This window comes from Harpia harpyja, chromosome 6 (assembly GCF_026419915.1).
Source record: "Harpia harpyja isolate bHarHar1 chromosome 6, bHarHar1 primary haplotype, whole genome shotgun sequence".
Taxonomy (NCBI): domain Eukaryota; kingdom Metazoa; phylum Chordata; class Aves; order Accipitriformes; family Accipitridae; genus Harpia; species Harpia harpyja.
In genome coordinates this window covers 13,736,661-13,758,108 of record NC_068945.1, presented here as the reverse complement: position 1 = coordinate 13,758,108, position 21,448 = coordinate 13,736,661, and positions in this window count along the sequence as shown.

Below are 21,448 nucleotides of genomic sequence, written 5' to 3'. Positions count from 1 at the left end.
TTTTAATAGGAACTTATTGAAAAGGGAAAAGAGCAACATGACTGTGGGGAGTTCATCCTACCATCTTGCTGTGCATTTAATACTCTTTTGTAATACTATAATGCTCTGAAACAACATATCTGCACAGGACCCCAGCTGGGCTTGGGCTTTGACTCTATCCCCTTAAAAACCTTGTGAACATCTCTCCTTAGTCTAAAACTCTCAGTAATATGAGGTCTCCAGGAGTGGTGGTGTTTCAGGGTGGGGTTTTTTGTTGTTGTTGTGGTTTGGTTGGTTCATTGGTGGGTTTTTGTTTGTTTGGGATTTTTTTTTAAGTGGCTTCAAAATGACTGCAGCTACCTGAACACCTAACTCTTTATTAGGATTTAATTTTGGTATAAAGCTATTGATATAGATACACTGCAGAGATGAGTTTGAGTGGTAAAAGAACCCGCCTCATGCAGATGAGCGAATTAGAGGGGGGGAGGTGGGAGAAAAAACAGTGACAGAGAAAGATTTGAATGGTGCAGCTGAACTATGCCTGCTTGGCACAGGGGAAGGAGATAAAAATAATTCCTTTCCCTAATTAGCAATAACACAGTTCACTGTTACAAGCAGGAAAACTTTAACTCCTTACTGGTACAAACTGTGCTGTTTCATTTCTTTCTGGGTTTTCCCACCTGTTGTATTAGAATTAGAACCACCCAACCAGCTTTCACAGAAAACAGCTGGTCCATTACAGACTTTCTGGCCTTTGATGCTTAGTCCTGTTTTCATCAGGACCACCTATTCCTGCTCAGTCTATGAATAGTCACCAAAGAGTTAATTTACATCTTAGCACAAATGAAAGGATCGAAATTTCTAGTGGGAGAGTGGGAAACAATAAGGACTTTCTTTTTCTGATCAGTTACTTCTTGTGCTTAGAAAGCAAAATTTACATCTCTAGTTAGGAAGGATTAGTTGCTTTCACTTCTTGTTAGGTTGTTTTGTTTTCATGCACCAGCAAAAATGCCAAAATGCTTGGTTTGCAAAACCTTCTGTAGAAATGTATTCATGTATATATCCATTACAGGCACCTTTTTTGGGAAGGAAAAAAAATAATTAATAATAATAAAGAAAAAACAACAGATCTTGATTTTGAAAGGGTCTCTTTTGGGACTAATTTACAATTCTACTTGTTAATCTGTTTAAGCAATACACACAGATGGTGGGAGAACTATACAAAGATAATGGATAAACTAGCAAGAGGGGGCTGTTTTAAAAGAAAAGGCAACCTTAACATTTGTATCTAATCAATATCAAAGTTATAAGTCAGCTAAGCCTTATGTCCCTAGCCAAATGACTGAGCATAAGTGTATTTTTATATGGCTCTTTAATGTTAAGTGACAAGGAAAGGCAGCCACTTAAAAGTATTTGACATTCATAAGCATCCAAAAGACTTTCTGTCATCTTCTATTTATTCATTCACTAGACTAGAAAAAGGTATAGTGCTTTGTTTTTTCCCTTTCTTTCAGGGCAGCAGCCAATGCATCTGTGTCAAACCTTAACTCTTCTTATCTATGCTTCATGGTGTCCATATCCCTTGCTTCTCTTTCCCTTTACTGTCACCAAGCAGCTTTTGTGTGCCCATTAATAGCGAGGATCTGGAATTTCCAACTCCCAGTCTGAAAGGATGAAAGGGACGCTGAGTGTGCTCCTGCCCCTCCTGAAGTCAGTAGCACAGCCCCTTTCAGCAGAAGCAGAAGCAGACTGAGTACCAATCGAAAATTGTCTGGAAAAAATACCCAACTTAATTTTAAGTGCCTCATTTTATATGTTTGCTTTAAGAGTATTTTGGGTGCTTTTCTGACATAACACAGGAAGCTTTTAATTCAAAAAATATTGGTAGTGTTCTTTAACACCTTGATTTTTAGCTGGTGTGCACTTGCTTTATGTACTCAACTTTGTGTGTAAAATATATTCAGATTGCCTGTAACATTCAGAGTAGAGCATAGGAATGGGTTTCTTTAAAAATAAAGGAAAGTCCTCTTAAAAATGTTTCATACAGTCAGTTCTGATGTTTAATTAAGTCTGTCCAAGAGTATTTAGGCAGCTAAGCTACTAAGCTAATTGTGTTCGAAGAATTTGAAGATTTTGTCATAAAGGGATAAAATTATGTTATTTTGAAAAGGAGAGTTTAAAAAAAAAAAAAGAAAGCTTGCAGGCAAAACTACAGAAGAAAACTTTCTGAAGTGTTCTAAATAGTGTAACTGACACACTAAAAAAACCTCCCTCTTTGTGCTGTTACCCACAACCAAACAAAAAGGCTTCTGCAAATCGGTATGTTTTGACCTTTTTTAAACTGATCTGGAAAATTTAAGCTTTTGAATTCCTATCTGCTTGTCTGTGCCTGCTAATAACTATTGAATACGTTGTCTAATTTTAACCATGTTGCGGAGAGGTACAGTTTTAAGGACACTTTTTGTCCCTACAAGTTTCAAGAAAGTAGACAGAGTCCCACAAGTGTTCCTCTCATGGAAAGACTGCAGTGGGAACTTCAGTTTTATTAGCCCCTAGAGAATTAATACCTCAAAATGTTGGAGGAATGAGTCAACCACAAGAAAAAGATTAAACTTCCCTTTGTGCTTTACTAGATGAAAGAACCCAAGCACAGTACATGAAACCACATGAAATGGAGCTACACAAGGTCTGCCCTGTGCCGCTGCTCTTGTCAGGGGTATTTTAGGATTTGGGGTTTTTTTTTTGTTTGTTTGGTTTTTTTCATTAAAGGGATAAATATTTCAGCAGTTTACTAGCTGGCACCAGAGAAAGGGAGGTCAAATGTCATCTGTTCTCTAGTGTGGGTTTTTTTCCTCTTCTGTCAGAAGAAGAGAAAATTGAAGTTCTGTGGGATTGCTTTGTCAGTGTCTGCGGAAAACTGTGTTGCTGTCCCACTTTTCTTGCTGTCTCCTTCTACAGGTTGTCATAACAGAAATCTCCTCTTTTTCTTTGGAAGAAAAAGAAAGCACAGCCAGGGCTATTCAACTGCAGGATTGCACAAGCAGGCAAATACAGGTGACATTGATCAAGGATGCAGGGGACAGGGATATTCAAGTAATCTATGTGTATCTCCTGTTTTACTAACAGTTGCAGGGTCTCGGGAATCTCTGTGTGATAATGCATCTAAGTGCCTCACTCCTGAGGTGGACAGGAGCTAATGCTTCAAGAAAAAGAAAAGGAAAACCACTAGATGTTCTTCCAGCTCATGCAATAGCAGTGGGAAAAATTCCTAAGTATAATGATGCTTCCTTTGGAATAACTCATGTTAGTGTTTCAACCATGAGGGTAATATTACAACCAACATACTAACAGCCAGTCACACTTTCTTGCTAACCTCTGTATTTCAGTGTTTGCAGTGTGACAGCCCCATTTGTAAGCACACAAAGCATAATTCAGCAACATGCACCAGGTTAGTTAAGACCCACGTAACCAAATTGTGCGAGCAGACAGAGTTTGCTTATGTAGCAAGCACTGTGCATGCTTGTGGTTAAATTCTGCCTTGTATATTTAATTTCAGCCTCAGTCTAAACATACTGCTTTGGACCTGGGAAAAACAGGAGCTTAACAATGGAAGTGCTACTGATGACACTGCTGCAGTTGCAAATGATGCCATTTTAATACTTAGCTGATATTCAGGAGCTTTCAGTCTTGGGTTGAAGAGATCTGATTGAAAATCAGATACAGGCATATATGGAGAATTCCAGGTTCCCCAGTTGCCTTGAAGTTAAGTGGAGTGGGCACTTGATTATTATGAAGGCTAGAATTGGATTGAAGAATCATACTTAAAGGTGTAATAGAGCTCAGAAAGTGTCAGACCTTGGAAGTACCTAGCCCTTGATTGTAGCAGCTGGAAGTGATTTAACAAGTACTTGAGGTGACAGAATCAAATGCTTTATGTGATGAATGGGCTGTTTCAATATAGCAAATGATTTTGCTCTTTAAAAATCAGAATTAAACAGTTTGTTTTTTGTGAGAAGTGAGATCACAGAGCAATGAAGTATATGTGTGCACGTGCCCAGAGTTATATCACTTCATGTTAATCTTGTCTTTATAATAATAATATGTTCACTTATTTTTTAATTTACTGCTGTGCCCTGGTCCTTCTCCTGGGCAGGAGGAAGAATGAGTGTGTATTTTATGCATGATGGTGTCCTAAGAAACTGAAATAGCATGACCTAGGTAGAACTAGCTCTTTTCCGTAGTGATTTATAAGATGAAAAATGTATTTGCTAAATAATGTTATCAGCCAAATTCAAGAGGCAAATAACTTCAAATATCTGTCACATAACAATATTTGGCAGTTGGGTATCTGGATTAATATATACAGAACTGGATGCAGAGTTGGGAAGAGATTCCTCAGATTCATGCAAGGCAGGTTTTATCCAAGTAATGCCCCATCTTAGATTCAGTCATATGGCTTGCTTAACACTGTTGCACCTATAATTTAGGCATCCTGTCTTGAAAGAAGTTCCGCTCCACTTGACACTCCTACAACACAGCAGGAAGATTTGTTCTTCCATTCACTGTGGCTGAGGCTTCAGTCCTTATTTTCCCCGTTACAGAAAAACAAAGTCCCACACACCCAAACCTTCTTTAAAAATGAAGACAAACTTGAACCTGATCCTATAGCTGTTCAGTGAGCAAAACAGTTAATTATAATGTTAAGCTCTCTTGCATTTTTGTATAGGAAAGGAAAAGTGCAGAGAGGAAAGTTAATGGGTTTTTTTGGTCTTTGTACTAGTCAGAATTACTTGGGCTGTTACTGCTCTGCTGTTTCTGAGGTTCAGTTTTGAATGTGCTGAGTAATAAACACAGCCAGTCTCAAGGGACAAACAGAAGAGAAATTGCATTTTTAGGATCAATGCTTTAGCATAACAACTCCAGGAACACCTTTAGATGTCAAGGATGACTTTGTATTGAAGTGGAACCACACATGCATGATTTGTTCACTCCCTCTTGTGATTTGTGATCTGACGTGAGATCTAACAGGGTTGCAGAAGGCTGGAGGTTCTTGTAGGGCACATGACTATGATTGCTTTTGGATAACCAGTTGGCAGTAAATGATCTTCATGTCTCCTTTTGCTTCCCTTAGTCACCAATGAGACAGATGCTGATCTTTGAGCAGACTTCAGCATTTAGATAAATCCAGCCTGGGCTCACAAATGCTTGATGTTTTCTCTCTCACACATCTTTTGGGTTGTGTATTGACTGCTGACCTCAGCATCACTGAGCAGAGGCAGTAAATCTCTGCAGGTTCCAGGTTTTCAGAGTCAGTACTGAAATGCCTGATTTGACTATTCCCTGAATCAAGTATATAGAGAAACAATATTCTTCTATAACCATGCGATACCTCTTGATCCCTGGTCTACCATGCTCAGAACTCTCAAGCACGTTCTTCTCTTGTACACGAGACAGCACCACATCCATGCATGGAGGGGGAAAATTCTGGCACATCAGGTCATTTGGTAGGGCAAGGCTTTCAGTCCTATACTGGAGCACCCCTCCACACAGCATCTTCCTCTGTCTCCTAAAGAAGCCAACAGCACTGATTCTCTTTTGCTATTTGGCTTCACATCCCAAACATGTCTGTTATGTGAGGAAAGGCCATACATTTACAAGCAGAAAGCCAATACAGTTCCCAAAACTGGAGATTCAAATACAGCAGAGTATCTCCTAAGCAATGAGATATCATAGAATAATCAAGGACAAAAGGAATTTCACCAAGTCCAACCCCCTCCTCAGGGGAGAGTGAACTTCAGCATTAGGTCCAAGTTAGATTCAGGTATACAAAAACGTTGGGCCACACTGATGCTAGGAAACTGTTCAGTTTAAGTTAATGAAATGTCATTAGTGGTGGTATATTCATAGGTGCTACCTTTCAGTATCTGAAAAAAATATGTTGTTACACTTTCCCCAGAACTAAAAAACAGGTTTGAAATGAACATTTTTTTTTTCTTCAGAGATATTTGCATAATTACACAGAGTGTTAGTGTTAATGAAGAGCTAGTAATAAAACTGGAAGAATTAGCATGACTGAGTGACTTAACGCAATCCTGTTGATCATAGAGTTAGGGTTGGCTTGCATTTTGCCAGACCTTTTTTTTTTTTTTCAGTAATCTCATGCAATTGCACATTTGAATTTGAACTTTCATTAATTATAGCTTTATTTCATGAACATGAAACTTCATTGACTTAAGTGTTTACATCAGTAGAACACCTATTCTAAAATATGTGCACCTGACAAAATTGTTAATGAACACCTCACCACCACCCCCAACATGAGTACATTTTGGAGTCACTCCACTTAAGAGAAGCTACGTTTTCCTTCTTTTAATACTGTACCTTTTAACTTACAAGCTAAATTCTTTTTTCTTTCAAAATTAGAAATAGCAAAGTGTGTAACCTCGGAAAGGGAAAAACAGCTGTAGAAGCAAGATACTCCTTCAATAACAACATTATCCCTTTTCCATCTCCTTGTCTCCCAGTACTGTTTGTTGCTGGTCTGCAGCTGAGTTGTTTACCTCACTTGTGATACAGTCAGGTAGGTGAGGCATGGAAGGAAATGTAAGAACAGCTGAGAAAGACGAGTTGTAGCTAAGCCAAATCACTTTGTATTGAGGAGGAGCAATTTGTGGGTTTTGTGCTTCTGACTCTACGAGGGGCGTAATCACTGGAAGGTAGTAAGTGCCAGGTTTAGGAAGAAGTAATGTCTTAAACAGTCTCAGCAGGAATATAGCTGCCAAATCAATTGGGCACCCATGGCTTTGGTTCTTGGGTACACTTAAACACTATTGTTTCCAGTGGAGCTTGATCGTGGGACCCATAATATCATCAAAAGTCAATGTTGTGTCCCTTTGCCTCCTTAAACATGACTGAAAATATCACAAAGCACCAGTGTGTATCATTAGATGATGACATAATTTAGATTTTGGCTTTTTCCCCCCCCACTTTGGGCACTCTCAGAAAACTTACCCTTAAGCTAATAATGGCAACTGGAACAGGGAAAAAGAAGATTTGGTTATGATATGTTTGAAATTTCTGCTGTCATAATCGTTTTGGCAGAAAAATGCTAGAAGTTTCAGTATCAGGTTTTTATGAAGGACATCTTTGCTCAGAAACTCTGCATATGTTATTTCAGTCAGAAATGAGGTTTTGGGATATAGTTTTCTCACTCTACATTTTTGAGATTCCTCATATTGTCCCATTTATAGGACTGGAATACTGAGATCATCAGTCCCTGAAGCTAACTGCTAAATATTCAAGCGAAAAGAAAAATGCTGAAACTTAACGGTAAAAGCATTCCTTTCTTGTTCCCATTCTGCCTCCAAAGATGGAACAGGCAAGGAGATATGTATCAGCTTTGGCTTTTATTAAATTGACAATGATAATTTAACACTGCAAATATATACATAATATTATATTATATATAGTAAATATATATAAATTTATATATTTAATTATTTAGTGGAACAGAAGACAGAGATTTTCGTAAACAATGTGACCCAGTATAGGATTTCATTAAAAAATATGGAAGATAAGCTTATAGCTCATGAGTGATTTGAAGTGAAAACCTTCATAGGTGTATAGGAAGAAAATTGGAATTGCACTCCGGAGTTTAACAGCCAGAAATATGTATATTACGGTACATACAGCCTGTGAGATTAATACTGTCAGAAAGTCACATGCAAGGGTGAAGCCTGTTTGAAGTGAAGTTGAAATAAAGTTGGCAGGCCATACATTTTTTTTGACAGCAAAATAAATAAAACATTTTGTATGGTTAATGCACTGTAAAATAGCCAAGTCCATACTGAATACTGGGAATTACGAGATTCCCTTCTGCCTAGTCAAGTGTATCTGAGCACTCATAAAGTGTTATTTGTAGAAACAGATGAGCCAAGCTGGTTTAGGAATACTCTGGTCTCTAAGGAAATAGGTGAAGGGCATCCCAGTTCAAAGCAGGTCATCCTTATTTAGAGCTCTGCTAATCAACAACACAGACAGAATTCTGCCCCAAAGCAGACACAGTGCTCTCTATATTAAAAACCAGGACGTCCCCAGTATTTTCTTCAGGGCTTTTGAGCCAAGCTTCATGTCCTCTCTCACCTGTTATAAATCTATGCCAATAAATTACCATAATATTGCAATTCTTGAAGACGCTTGTGTCAAACACAAATATGGAAAGAACACAGCAGAGAGAGACAGACAATGAGGTTTAAGTTTAGGAATTTATGCAGGGAGCATAGGTCTGTTTTAACAATGGAAATCCTAGGAGTAACTTTTTTCTCTCTGTGTGTCTGTGTCTATCTTGAGCTTATAACTTATTTCTACAAAATAATTTTGATTGTTAACATGTAGATATATCCTCATAGATTTTTCAGCTATTACTACTTTTACTGCAGATTATTATTTACCTCAATATTTTTCTTCCCAATTCAGTCTTTTTCCTACCCTTTCATTTTGTCATCTAACTAGCAATAGTCTTTTGACTTGTATCATTAAACATATAGAATAAGTGGTAAGAAGTCATGGCAAACAATTAATAAAATTTTTTAAATTGTCATCTCTTGAAATGATTTGCCCAGCAGAATTTGAAGGGCACTAAGCAAAGTCAGTGTGGCATTTCTATGGGTGCTCCTTCCCAATAAGGATCAGGAATTTTGCCTCTCATACTCTTGGCCTGGCCTTGTTCCCCCTCCCAAGATGGAGTCTTCCACTGAAATCTTCAGACATCACGCTAGCCAAAGAAAGCTTACTGAAACAGACAGTGACATTTTACAATACTATTTGCCTGAGGCCAGGTCAGCTGGTAAAACATTATTGATATATCTGGGACAAAACAACAAAAAGAGGGCTTTTGGTGTGGGAATAGAATAGGACATAATTGGCAACAATTGAAAATGCTAGATTTTAGAGGATGAAACAGGCTCTGAGTGATGAACATATTTGGCAGCTAGGTTCATATATTAATTTCTTCACAGCTTCATGAAATTCAGGCTGAGACCTTCAGTTCAGACACATCTATGGAGAACTGTTCATCTGAAATAATACGTTGCAGGACCCACTAATTTCTTCTGTGCTTGAAAAACTCCTTTGCTACTTAGAGCTTCTGCCTAAAAGCATTTAATCGTCTTAACATTTGAAACTAGTCTTTCCAGTTGTCTTCCACAGGCCAAACTACAACCCTGCAGCTTATGGCTGACAGGGATGCTATATACCACTCAGTTTGTCTCCTGCAGCTAGGTGTATCTAGTGCGGGAGTGGTGTGGAGGGAAACGTTGGTACTCTAAAGCATGGTGCCCCAGGAATGCTTGGAGAGATGGGTTAAGAGCAGCTCTGGTTATCTGTGCAAAAATGGCATGCTATTTTCTCTCACTCTTGCTGCTTTGATCTTGTTTGTCAGTCTGAGAATGAAGCAAATGTAGCTAAGCTCCTCCAATGCTCTCCTCTCCTATTGTATTTCCTGGTATTTGCCTTAAAGTGGTTGCCTCTCACTGATTAGGAAATTACCTGTCTCTAGTTAACTTGTACAGGGACAGCCATGTTTTATGGCATCTTGACTTCTGCTTTTCCATTTGAGAATTCAGCAGCCGTCATATTTGGTTTTTCCCCTTTAACAAACCCAACATTGATCTTGCAGATCATGCACACTGCACTTTCAGACAAGATAGATAATGACTTGAACTGCAGCAAATGGGACTATATGACATCACACTTTTGTGAGCAGACAAATCTGTAATCTTATTTAGTTTGACAGGTATAAAGGGCATTTCAAAAACTGATTATATCTGCTGTGATTTTAAGAAGGTCTGAGATATGACTGGAAAAATCTTCACCCAACCTATTCCCCAGGGAAAAAAACTCTTCAAAAGAATAACACAATGCCACTTATTTGGGGCATTAAAACACACATTTAGCTTTTTTTTTCCCACGTTGTGGAAAATATATGATATTACCCCTGTGAAGACTCCAAGGGTGAGAGTGAGGTGCTGGAGCTGAATCTCCATCAAAACTGGGGAGTTGGGTTTGCAACCAAGCTTTGCAGATCAATGTGAAAGAAAAAGCTGAACATGAAAAACATCTGAGCTGTTTAATGAAAGTGTGGATCTGTGCTGATTTTGCAGATCCATCTCTTATTGTGAAAGCCCCATCGCCAGCTGGGGAAAAGATTCATAAGCATTTTCTGAAGTTTCCATTAATAGTCCTACTAAAACCAGCTATGACAGACTTGCGGTGCAGCATCAGTCAAGGTCAATATGTGTAACAGCAGCTACCTGCAGGGCCTCACCTTTGGGAGTGGGATGCACAGACCTCAGCCCGTTCCTTAATCTCACAGAGGAAGGCTTCTGGTAGCACCTGGATTGTCATGGCTGCCTGGCTGCACCAGGGTAAAGGCTGGTGAAAGGAAACACTGAAATCCAAGCTCATTTTCCTGAAACTTGCATGCCTCTCTAAAAGACAGAGTTAGCAGCTGTGGGGCTGCGATTCACAAAGCCACTTCTGCACTTAGATGTCAAAATAGCCTCTTCACGTGCGGAAGGCACATTCAATTTTTTTCTTTTAAGGCATAGCTGGTGTGGGTGCCCATCATTTACATAGAGGACTCATCCTTAGACAACTTGCACAGGCAGAAGAGTTTCATTATAGGGAAGGCCCAGCCTGCTGCTGCCCTCATCCTGCAAAATGCCCTAATTAGCTAGCCGTGGGCACCTCCGCTCCTCTCTCTAGAGCTGTACCTCTGGGAAGGAGACCAAAGCAAAGGCAAGCAAGTAGACGGAACGGTCCTGGGGTAAGGGACTCCTAAGGACTGTCCTGGGATGCTCAGGGGTTTTACAGTTCAGGTAGGATTCGAGGCTGATCTCAGCCTTGTTCTTTAATCCTGTTGCTGAGCCACCCAAGTACTTTTCTTTTTGCCCAGCCCAAAGATGCTAGGACATGGTCCTCTGCTGGCAAATGAAGAAGTTTCATTTCTCACTCCACCTGCGTCACAACACAGCTTTCCGAAGAATGATGCTTAGACAACCTCTCAATGAATTAAGCATGGCTTGCACATTTCTCCCTAGCCTTGCAAGACTTTGTCATGGGAAGGTGATTTACCCTGCAAGTTGTCTCTGATGCCAAAGAAGAATATTGCTCCATAGTCCAAAGTAAATCCATTAAAAAATATTTTTTAATAAGTCATAAACTATTAAGAAAGTGTGATACTGATATCTTTCTAGATATATGGCTGAAATTACAATGCTTTAATCTCTGGTTTCTAGTCTAATCTTTACAAAGGCAATTTTATTGTGAATATTTGTGTTAATTCCTCCCTTCTGGCTTTTGATATTAACTATGTGCCCAGTTCTGTTCTCACTAAGATGAATGGAAATATTTTGCTGATTATCTCAGTGAGGACAGAGCTGTGTGGGGGTATGGCTTCCTGTTATGTCCTGCTGGAACATAATGATTTTGCTAATTGTCATAGTGTAACTTTTAAGTCTGTGTAGTGTGAATATTAGTGAACTGATAAACCTCGTATAGAAGAGATGCTTCTTGTCTATATAATGCACCTTGAGGCACTCATGCAGGATGAAATTAGGCTTGGTTTCAGAGCATTTTGGGTTTTGTCCTGTAGGGATCTTCCTTCTATTTCTCCTTTTGGTTTGAGCAGTAGGAAGGTTCTTTAGGTGCGTCAGGCCCATATTCTTGAACATATTGCATTGAAGAGTGCTGCCACTTAGCAGTCACTCCTTATCTGAACAGCCTGGAAGAAAAGCAAAAGCAGAGCAAGTGTCACCTCTCTGCTGCAAATGAACAGTCGGTGCTGCCGGAGTCCTGGCGCAACATGCCTTCGACAGAAGGGTGCGATTCAGTCGCTGACAGAAACAATCTTGACAAGTAAGCTCTTAAGTCTGCCTGTGTGTATGACAGGGATTGAAATATCAGTTCCTGAAGAGATGGACATGTATTTTATTGGCCAGTGCTTATTGTTACATGTTAGAACTGCTTTTAACTGGGGGAGGGGGCGGGAAGGAAAAAAAAACCCACAAAAATACACAAAACGCCATGAAGAATATGCATGATGTCTTTAAGAAACCTCAACTTTGAAAGAAATGTTTATTACTGAAAGCTGTTCCCTGCAACTTCACTCTTATCTTCATTATTTTGTAAGCTCTGAACAAGGGGCAGCTTTGAATGCAAAATCATACAGCACTTATATAGTTTGAAACATTCTCAGTCGCTTGGTAATTGTAAAAGGACAAACAAAGAACAGATTGGAAGTGGAAAATCCCATTTCACTAAACCCAGATTTTTTTAGTGACTGTGTTAATTTGAGATATGAAAAAGAGACTATGTATCTTAAAATTAAGAAACGTTTTCTGTCCTTTAAGAAAATTAAAATCCCAATTAAAGGGGGAAAAAAAAAGGCAACATTACCTGTTATTCCAAAAGGAAGTCTATACAATGGATACTGAAAATCAAACCCACAAAATAGTTTTAAACATTTGTAGTGTCCCTTCTTGTGGGGAAAATAACCTGTTCTGTCAATGCTAACAATGAATAATCATGTTAACATCCAAATTAATTCACATTTTCCTTGACATTATTCTGGCAAAAGCCTCTTGATTCCAGTAAGAATTTTTATTTGGTATTTGATCTTAGGTATCACAGATGGGAAGAGGAGAGAAAAAATTGCCTTACCTCTGGGTATGAATAAAACTCAATAGTGTTTTCTAGCATTCATGTGCATTATGTGCACTTTATTTCAGACACTGAAATAAAGATGCTAGCTCATAAACCAGACAATACAAGGTCTTTAAAAGTTCGTCCTCAAATACTACAGTAAGCTTTGTAAATAATTTCTTCGTTTCTTTTTAAATTAGCAACGACCTGAATAACCTTTCTTCTTCTTTGTTCCTTCATGGGTTTTATAATTATTATTCTTTTTAAGCAAACCTGATCTCTTACATAAAATTTCATTCACATTTGAACTTAGATATTCATGGTTTTCATAACTGAAGTTCATGGGCAATGGCTAATTTCTGATCAGCAGCCACACCGTTAGTCTTTATAGAGGAGAGGTTATTTTACTAACTCATTATTTATGTTGAGGCAGGGTAGTCCTTGTGCTGTGCAAGCATGTAACTGATGGGCTTAGCTTCCAAAAAGCTTCTGAACCCTTTTTTGGTTTGTTTGGGTTTTTTTGGTTTGGTTTGGTTTGGTTTGGTTTTTTTTTTCAGGAAAAAAAACCCAAATCCAAACATTATGGGGAAGATGTGCATGCCTTAGGCCATCCCTCAGCCCAGCCTATTTTACCGCTTAACAAAATTACTTTGGTTTTCCAGAGTATTCCTGGAAGAGACTGAACTTCTACCAAAGAATGTTAAATTCCCTCACAGCCTGTCAAGTGACACACTGTGACAACAGTACTTTTTGCTTCTGTGCCTCTTCTTTCCAAGTGTTAATGAAATACTCCCCATGAGAAAGTCTCAGCTAACAGGCTTACAATGAAAAGATTTTAACATAAGTCTGTAGTCAAGCATGAATTTTTGGTTTTAAGTATACAAACATTTTGATCTAAAATAAGACAAACAGCTGCCCTACTTGCCTTATTTTCCCCATCATTTCCTTGGTTCAGAAAATGTGAATTAATTACTTTTCAGATTTACAAGTTATTTTGCAAGTCAACAGTCCCAGCAACTTCCTAATTCTATATGAAACTGGCCGTTTCCAGTTCTAGGAGAGGGATTAACACAGTAAAAATGTGTGGATCTGTAATATAATGGATCTAAACACATTTCCCTCTGAAGCCCTTGATGCAAAACCAAGGCACGCTTCCGATTTGTGTTCTCTGAATAACATGAGCCCCTTGCAATAATTCTCCATCTTTGAGCAGAAAGCCACTGAAGTTGCTATGTGGCAGAGGCCAAAACAAATGCTTAATTTTGCACCATGCACAGTGTTATGGCAATCATGGGGACACTTTACAGGCATTGGGCCACAAAAGGAAAGATTCTAAAAATGACTAAGGGTGAGGAAACATGACAGAATGCCAGGGAAAGACAGGAACAAATAGACTTGAGTCAAACTCCTTAACAGTTTGGAGTCTGATACTCCTTTCTTGGTTGAAAAGAAAGGAAAACAAAAGTTCTGGTTTTCACTGAGGGTGGTGAGGACAGCAAAAGTTACTTTGCAGAACATTTTCCAACTTGCCTTCTGCAAAAGTCTGTTAAAGTCTCTTTGGAGCACCTGTCTGTTGTGAAAATAATTCATTTTGTCATGCCCAGTAACACACTTGTAGTCATTTTATGGAAGCTTATGTAGCAGTTTCACCTCTAGCTTTACCCTCTGTTATACTACATCACAAACTCATTTAAATAGTGATATTAATGTTTTTAGAGATCACTACAAATGGTTGGCAGCATCATTGCAGTTAATGTCTCATGGGAGCTATACAAGGGAATTTTATCAGCTTGAGGCTGAGGTATTTGATGAAGTAATAACAAACTAGCTTTGAATTGTCTTTCATTACCCTTTATCTCTCCTAGAGAGAATATAATCTTATTCAAATTATAATGGCCTCTGTTATCAATGTGGTTTACTATTTATTTACCTGCACATGGACATGTAAATGTACATGCATTCTCCTCTTTTTACCGTACCTGTAATGAAATTTCCTCACTATCAGAATCATGCATGATCACAAATTACAAACTAGTTACTTGGAAGTGTAATTTCCTTAGCATTAAAAGCATTAAAAATAAAATTAAAATCCAACTTTTTTTTATGAAAAATAAAAGTACCTTGATAAGGAGTAAAATCCAATCATTAGACTTTAAATGTACCTTCATTTATCTTTAAGACAAACATGATATTCTACCTCAGAAATAGATAGGCTGCCTCATGTCTGGGCAGAGAAAGAGACAGGAAGAAATATTTAAGTAGCGCTACAGGAGAGAAGTCCCGGGACTGGAGCAAAGAAAGAGATCCAAATGGCAGCGCTTTGCCTCTTCCTGACCAAATCAGTCAAACTTTTCTGAGGCCAGGCTTATATCAGCCAAACAGGTAGGAATGAGAGACATGCATGGCACAGTTCTAGGTTATTTTTATTAATTACTTGGTGGTTATCGAACACTCAGTAGAAAAAAGGAGTACATAAGTGCAGAGTTAGGGCATGACTGTGAAAACAGATACAGGGAAAATATTTTTTTGTTAAATGACTAGGCAGCAAAACAACAGGATATATGCTGGTACACATCTCCTCTGTTGAGCTTAAGTGTATACTGAAAAACCCAACACCTACAACCTTGCTCCAGTGGCTGTAACAGCTGCAAATCAGGCAGCAGGTACTGAAACATTTTGTTACTCCTCCTCCTTCTGAAAAGCTACTAGGTTAAAAACAGGCAGGTGGGCTGTTAGGATTGCCTTTTTCTCTATTATCAGTTCACCTCATTCATGTGCTGAGTCAGGGTCTTTTTCCCCTTTTTGTTAGTGTTACAGGATCTAAATTCTTCCCTTCCAGGCACAGGCCATACGACAGCCTGAAAACTGGCTCTTTGGGCTGATCTTGACTGACACACTAGCTTTTTCTCTGCCAGTTTGCCGTAAGGCCATTGATTCTGATCGATTTCTAGTGTTTACTTACTGTCACTTTAATTAAAACCAGGCAAGGGGAAGTGATTATTTAAGCCTGCCTTATCAGACCAGTGCTCAGAGTGAGGACAAACACTCTGCTGCAAATGACAGATATTTTTTACCATACAGTCTTCAGGCTTATGTCAGAGGCAACTGTTAAATATGATTTCTATTCATTCTTTTCAACAGAACTAGATAGAAACCAGGAATGTAACTATAAACAATACCCAATAATATTTATAGCAGTATCTATATTAAGCTTTCTTTGTAACATGAATAATTTGTTGTTGCAAAGTATCTGAAACAACCAGATGTACATAAATACTGCATAGACAATAGGGATATTCAATCCTGAACAGATAAAAGGCTTACAGAGCAAAGTGGAACCAGAATTTAAGAACAATACACATACATTTAAGTAGACTTAAAATAAGAAATGCAGTTCAAAGTTTGCTGAATGGCAGAGAAGCAAAGATGCTCAGCAGAAAGTATAGAAACATCAAATGTGTAAAAGCTGATCAAGCCAGATTTTTACTTAAAATTCAAACTGGAAATAATCTCGAATTGAGGTAGAGCTCATAAATTTTAACCATCTTTCCAGGAGATGTATTTTTTTAAAAAAGTTTCTTAATGAATAACAAAATAGTTGTTTGAAATGGAAGCTAAGGTGAAGATGGCTACCAGACTACCTTAGAGGATAATTCTTTTCAGTTGTGAAAGTAGATCAAATTCATCAAAATAGTGCTTGCCAGGTCAGTAGGTCAAATATGACCAGGGATGGCTAGGTTAAAGGCTGAGTAAAAGAAGAAGAAAGGAATGGTGATTACCCACATCCAACAAAACACGCATGCTCAAAAACCATGAGATATTTCATAATCTGGCAATTCCCCCCCCACTGATTTGATAGGAAGGATATCCTCACAGCAATGACAGATACTGGCTGGTGCTTTTTGTAGAGGGAAGCAGATTCTAGAGGATGAGAATGTCTTCCAGAAGGCCAGAGATGCCGGAGCTCTGGACTGGGTGCCAATACAAAAAGGGATTGGGTCTTGCAGGGGATAGAATTTTTGGAACCAGGGGTAAACACTGGACTTGAATGGTGCAAAATAGCTCGAAGTGCTTCCTTTTAGTACATTAAACAAAAACCTGGAATCCTGCCTGTTGTTTCTCTTATACAAAATTTTCTTAATACTTGCAGAACAGAGATTTTAACCTTTCCAAAGCAATCCTCTGCAATTCTGTTTAATCACCCCTCTACTCTCAATTAGATCTGACATCGTAATTCCTATCCCATTCTAAATTGTTGGGAATTGTTTCTGTGTGTGCTAAAGTAGCCTCTGTATTATACCTGCCAGTGAAATGACCTTTATAATTCTTGTGCAAAGACTATAAAACAGCTCAGTAAATTTATTAAATTTCATGTGTTGTCAAAGTATAATCAATTTTTCTAGTATCAAGTGACAATTCTTAAAATTTATCCTCAGAGCATGGAGAGGAGTTCATAAACTGAATTTAGTTTGCTTGTTTACTTCACTTATTTACAGCATTATAGTCTTCACTGATTTTCAGTATACAGACATGATACTCAGAACAGTAATCTTGAAAATTTACACATTTAATAGCAAGAGAGGTTCAAATAAAAATTTGAAATTACTTTGCTGTCTTGAGTTGCTTAAAGTTTGGCTCTGAAGCCAAACTCTTTTGGCTTAAGCCTTTTCTATAATCAGTTATAGTTTGTGAGAACAATTGCTCACTTTGTAGATATAAAGAACTTTAACTTCTACTTAACAGAAATAATTTTCCTAATTTAATGTTCATGTTTGTAGTTCCAGCATTTTTAAACAGCTGGAAGTGGGCAAGAAGCAGACAAACCTACCCCCTTGAACTTATATTCCCTTCAGGCAGAAAAAAATCCAAGTCTGTTGACCTTTCAAGATTACCTAGAGGCTTACGAATATACTCAGAACTTTTGATGGTTAAAGAATATAGGATTTTGTCTTTTAGCCTCTCTTGGCATTTGTGAATTCTGAATATTGTGTGCACTCTTTTACAAAATGTTTACCGACTTACACATTTAACATGAAATGTCTCTCATAAATCAAGAGAGTAAGCAAATAACCTTTTAGGTAGCCATAACATGAATGAATTCCAGTCAGTATGTTCCCAGACCAGTGTGTTTCAAAAAACTTTTCTCTTAGTTCCTGTTTCTTCTAAAACACCAAGGGCATTTCTGTATTTGTTTCTAAATGTCTTTTTTTCCTCCAGACTTCCTTCTGTACCAAAAGCAGGTGTGTTCCCTCTTTATTACATAGGGATGAGCACTTACCTCAGTTGATAGGTGAAGAACAAAAAGCATCACAACTTCCAGTAGACAAACTAGTTCAAAGATCAGTCTGAGCCCCATTAGGGGTTAACGGAGTGAGAGGAGGACTTTTTCTCTAGCTATAACAACAGGTTTGGAGTAAGGTTCATAATTTACATCCAGTCTCTAACTGATCTGACTGCTATCTCTACTAGTGGGAGCGAACCCTATCGACCCTAACGCTCCACCTATTGGCTCTGTCGGTAGGTCTGTCCATGACAGATGTATTTCACGGATATTACAAATGTTCCTAATCATTGTGACAGTGTTGTTATTGTTGAGCAATGCAATGCAGAAATACATCTGGATATAGAACAAAGGTAAACCTAATCTGTAAAGGTCAAAAGTGAGTTTGGATATGAAGCTGTCTGGAATGTGGAGGATATATAATCAAGAATTTAGTTTGGCTTTTTACAGAGACAACATCCAGTCAGGAAGTTCTGCTGTTTGTGAGGACATACAATTTCCAAATTTTGTGATGGACAATAAGAAAGGATTTTATCTGACATAGGTGCATAGACTGTTTCCAGCGAGGTATTGAGCACTTCTTCCCCATAAGTTAGGGGGGGACTAGTTTTGCTAGTTAGGAACTAGCAAAAATCCCTCAATTCAATAAGCATCATGTTGTGAAAAATGGAAAATAACACTTTGAGGATTGACTAAAGTTTCAGTCCTTTTCTTCCAAACATAACTGCCTCCCAACACACCTGCTCACCTCCTAGTAGATTTTTAACTTCAAATTTTATTTTTTTTAAAGATCTATCACTATGTACCCAGTGTGATCAGTGAGCTCTTGCTCAAAAGAGCACCCGGGGGCACTGGGATTCAGCACTGAACCCCACTCAAGGGTCTCAGGAAAAGTAGGTCAGTAAGTTGATATTGTTTCATTTTCTCCCTCTGCATCTGGTCTTCTGACAACACCAGGCCTCCTCTGCTTCCCAGTTGTTAGATCTCTGTAATACCTAGCCTGTGACAACTTAACGACGTTATCTGTTGAATTAGCAGTTCAGTTCTAGCGCATGATATGAAGAATGCAAAGAAAATTCATTTGGCCTCAGCTAATCTGGCATCTTCATGGCCAATGTGCATGCTCTGCTTCCCCTTCATGTGAATTTGGTTCTCTGTGACCAACCTTGTTAGGTGAGGGCTATGGGAACTCCATTTCTTTTTTCCACATATCTGAACCAAAATGTGTCCATAAGCCCAAATGTGCGCAAGGTCTGTAACCCTTCTCTCCAATTTATCTTCTCCATCCCAGCACCTTAGCTGAGGTCTCTGGGAGGGGGAAATGACTTACCAGGGGATGGCTACTGTCCTCATACTTCCTCTGGCACCATTAAAATCCCTCACGTGAATGGTTCAGCTTTCACTTTGAGCCCACCTGACCATAACATATCCTAGTACCAGATATTATTTATAGCAGATTATCACTCATGACATTATAGAATTAAGCAGTAGTCATTCATTAGCATAAGTGACTAATTCTGTCACTACATATCCAATGTCAGCAGCAAATTTTTTGTCACAGCAATACTCAGTGGAACCAGTGCTGAATCCCAGATGAGTATCTCTAAGGAAACTGGCGATTTCATATCAAGTGCCTCATCTTCTCTTACTGCACTGAAATGAACCCACAAAAAGCTAAAGACTGCTTGAGGATGCAACACAAGTGGGATAGCTTCCAGCAGGTGTTTCATATCAAAGTCCGAATATTGTGGTACTTCCTGTGCCAACCTAATTCCAGTCAAGTCAATGCTATGGGATATTCGCTAAGGAAGGTGCAATGTCTGTGCAGCGTCTGCAGACGGAACTTGCGAAACTTCCTGTGTCAGCTATGTGGTTGAAGTGCATAACAAAGCCAGGCATCAGATCTCTGCCCCAGCTGTGTTGCAGTTAAGAATAGGAATTACTCTATTATTTTTAAATAGTTCCAATGTCTGACCTCAGCTTCTGCTGTAAGCTGGATTTCTTCATTCTTTCTTTTGCTCAAAAGGAAGAGAGTTGGGAGAGTATATCTGGTTTGTCATCCACCTCAAACAGTTCCTAGGGAGAAGGGACACTTCAGTGTACTTCTGTGAAGTGAATTAAAGAGTCAATAAAGCAATTATACTTGAAATTATAAATTAACACTGGAAATTTTCTAGTCACCCCTGCTAGAGTTTCTGGGATATTTGAATGGGTCTTGGAATACATCAAAATCACAACACCAGGATCAGAAATCCTTTTTGGACCTCACAGATGAAAAAAAAGAAAAAAAAAATTATATAGATTGGGCCAATATAACATTCTGATGCTAAAGTGGGTAGACAAGAGCTCTGATACTAAAGTGAGTAAAGAGCAATACTAGTTCTGTTAGAAAAACTAGAAAACAGAAAACTGTATCACTTTCAAATGACCCTATTATTTTCAGTCTTTTAAAAGGCAGTAAGTTGTCCATACCATCCTAAACAACAACAAAAAAACCACCAAAACCAAAAAAAAACCCAAACCAAAAACCTCTACAATATACTAATATAAATTTCTATAAATAGACCACAAGCATGTAACAGAGCTCTTCCTGTATGTGTCCTGGGCCACTGTTGTTTATTTTAATAACATAAATATTTCATGCTATTTTCCCTTCAGGATCCATTCACCTAGGAAGAGAGCATGAGGTAGATAGTATCTTTTCTTTTTATTCCTCATCAACAACAAAACTGGTTATTAATTTCCAATCAGTTGTCATCTAGAAAACTGGTTATGGTAATATATTTATCAAAATATTACACAAGACATTATTTTGTCAGCAGAACATTTATTACTTGTGTTGCTAGTTGTCACTATTAATATTTAGGAATAGTAATCCCTAATATTTAGGAATTTACTTCACAAATTAAGTAGGATTTTACATGTCTTCCAGACAAACTATTTCATTAAAGGACAACCATGCATGCTAACTACCAAGCTCTACAACACTGACCTGGGTTGTGAGATGTATTTGGCAAATTCTACTGCTTTGTAGCTGTAGAGTTGGTAAGCCCAACAATTGCCAAGGGTGTTTATTATAGACAGTATTTATAACTTCCCCCATTTTGAAACAGGAGGATCATTGTATGATCTAATCTAACCACCAGCATAGCACAGATCCAGAGCCTCAATCAGGAATTTCTGCAATAAGCCCATAATTGCTGTGTATCTATATAAAGTCAGTATTTCCCACATTTGGGGATAACCCTCCAGTGGGATACAAAAAGTTTGAGAAATATTTTACAATATGATTTAATAATTATTGCATGATGACAAATTAAGTGCTCAATGAGAGAGCAGATAGAGCTAGTGTTATTGGGTAATGTAGTATGGAAACAAGTGTTCAAAGCCCTAAAAAAAAATATCACTTTCCTCTCCTCAACAAGGAGAAAAAGAGCAGACTCTGAAGCTTCCTGAGTGCCCAAAGTCAACAGGATCTCCCATGTG